This window comes from Phaseolus vulgaris, chromosome 10 (genome assembly GCF_051622355.1).
Source record: "Phaseolus vulgaris cultivar YP4 chromosome 10, ASM5162235v1, whole genome shotgun sequence".
Classification (NCBI taxonomy): Eukaryota; Viridiplantae; Streptophyta; class Magnoliopsida; order Fabales; family Fabaceae; genus Phaseolus; species Phaseolus vulgaris.
The window spans coordinates 37,349,121-37,352,356 of NC_143507.1; positions in this window are offsets into that span (position 1 = coordinate 37,349,121).

The following is a 3,236-nucleotide window of genomic DNA, read 5'->3' on the forward strand; positions in this document are numbered from 1 at the left end:
ATTAGTTAAATTGATGTAAGAAGAATGTATTCCATTGATATTTATTTGGTATTATGTATAAAATATCTGTGTGTTTTCTTATGATTGTTGACACATAATTAGTTTTTCAAATAATCAATTTAAATATATATAAAAGTTGTTTAAAGCTTAAGATGCACCTCCATATTGCCTTATCAATTATCAATTAAATAAAGTGTAACACGAAAACCTAGTATTTATTTTAGATGATGATAGATTGATACCACAAATAATAAAAAAATATACTTAATAATCTAATAAATTAATATTTTAATTATTTTTAACTTAAAATATTATTAGTGTCAAAGAAACATTATGTGAGAGCGTAAACATTAAACCATTGTCCATGTTATACTCTTTCAAAAAAATTCCCATCAACTTCCTTTTCAAGCAAAAAAAAATTGTGATCACTCATCTTAATGTGCCTGGGTTCACAAATTGTAACCATATGGTGGATCCTTCAAAAGATGTTAAAAAGGACACTTTTCAATAAAATTCTTAAGTGAATTTCTTAATTTAATAATTACTTGGTTTTCATAGGATAATATCTCTAATTTTTAATCATATAATAAAATAAAAGTAAAACAAACAATATATAATTAACATATAAATATGTACAACTATCTCAAAAAGATATCCCTTGTCATAGGGATTTTAATATATACACCAAAAGTTTTCAAAACAACACAAAAGATTCAAATGAAAGTTATCTCATCCTTCAGCTCTGAGGAGCTTTATTTCCTGCAACATCATCTGCTCCCATGTAAAACACGATCATCACAAATAAAGAAACAAAAACAAACAAAGAACATGGTAAGCTAGCTATATAAATATTTCTATATAATTTTAATTTCAAATTAATAAACATAATTCATCAAGTCTCATACAATTTCTCAAACCATCGAGTGTCTATTAAAATTCATAAATTCATCTTTCACATGTCAAATCTACTAACTCACAACACATAGACACTTGATTCTACTTCTGGAAGACTCGTACGTTGACTTAGACTCAGAGATCTGCTCCTATCATATTATATCACTGTGAAATCCACACAACTATGCGCATAAATAATCTCAATACCACCTCTCTCCTAGTATGACAAGGTTAACTCATATAACATATCAAGTTAGTTATCTTTCAAACAACTTACCCATTCATATGAACCTCCTTCGACTCTCACCACCTGAATAACTTCATCTATATGATTTCATTATCTCAGGAGAGTCAGGATATCTCCTTCTAGACCAATCCCTAGTCAATGCACATCCTAAACAATCTTAACACGGTATTTTCTTTCCTGAAAATACTTTGTCTTGATTAAATTTCATATTTTGAATCTCACAATATCTAAAATCAAACAATCAACTCATACCAAAGTTTAAAATTTACAAAACACACAACAATTCATTCACTAATCATATAAATATCTAATTAAATAAATTTCCAATGAAATATACATAAAATAAAATTTTAAATAATTTTATAAGTAAAACTATACAAGAATAAATAAACCAACATTTTAAAAGCAAATATTAAATTTTAGTTTTTTTTTTAATTTTTTACAGAGAGTTTAGCTTGAGCGAGAATGGGTCTCGCTCAAGCGAAAATTCCCTCGCTTGAGCGAGATTCAACACGAGAGCACCCAGAATTTCATCTCAGGCCTCGCTTGAGCGAGATTCTTTCTCCATTGAGCGAGAATGGACTCGAGAGCACTCTATCTTTGCATTCTATTCTCATTTGAGCAAGAATTAGCTCGCCTGAGCGAGATGTGCAGAGAAATATGCATAATTCTATTATATTCCTGAATCAATCATCATTCAATTTATAATTTTAATAATCTACACATTAAAATGACAATTCTTACTCATATGTGCTTTCTAAATCAAACATCATCTAAAGTCAAACAACCGATTCTCATCAAACATCACATTTAAGTAATTCAACAAACTATACAAATACAATTCAACTCATTTATATTACCATTCAACCACTTTCAATTCTCAATCACAACACTTTCATCAACTTATTCATCTTAAAAAAATCACTATATAATATTCAAAATCAATCATTTCATTCAATATATTACTTTACTCTTAAAAGAGACAATCCTGCAAGAAAATTTGAGATTGGTGACCACGTCACCCCCACATTTAGATCTTTTAGCCTAAGGTTCTATTGAAAATTTAAAACTAGCTTCCCTTAGCTGAACTTGAGCATATGCTCCCTAAGAGCTCCAAACTACCAAAAGTTCAAGGGTAGTCTAACCTGGACCACAAAGTCCTGATAAAAAATCTAACTATACTTCTAGGATCCTGAGCTAACAGAGACTACTTTTGAAGATAAAAGCATCACATGCAACCTTAAACTAAAGACAAACCTAACCAGATCAAAACTAACTCAAAGAAAAAGGAGCCAAGAATTAACTTACTCTATTTGATTTGATCGGGCAATCTTATAGAGTTCACTGCTAGAAGTCCAATGACAGACTCCGATCGTCAAACTGATAAGCGAGGAGGTTAGAATATTAGAGAAAAGACATAGAAAAAGAAAATGGAGTTTTTAGAGAGATGATGGTTCTTTTAAAATGAAACCTAAATAACTGAATTTCTATTTATATGCCCTTTTAAATTTAATAATAAAATATTCAGATGTCATTTTAATTATACCACTTCTACTCTAAAACTATTTTTCTCGGTTCTTACACATCGTGCCTTAATTTAGGTAGTAAATGTGTTGCTTAAATTTAAGCACTGTTCTTTATATAAATAACAATGCTTAAATTTAAAGAACTATATCAATAAAAAAAAATATGCTACCTAAACAAATATAAAGAACTATATTAATTTAATGATGAAAAAAATTAAGTAATAAATATATAAGGGTTGATAAAGGAAATGTATTATTAGAATAACATGTGGAAGAAATGCTTAAATATGATATAATGAGATTTTGGATCAAGAAAGTGAGTTAATTAAATTAATAAGTTTAGGGACATCTCAAAAGATAAAGATATTTCATAATAATAATGCCAATATCATGAGTCAATTTTATAAGGTTGTGTTATGTTTAAAGTTCACTTCTTAATATGATATCAGAATCTTTTTAATTTATCTTAGCGAAAGTTTGTTGGACCTATAATGTGACCAGTTATCGGACCACCTTACATATATAGTCTCACGTACAAGTTGGTTGGTCTCGACGTGGGGGAGTGTGAT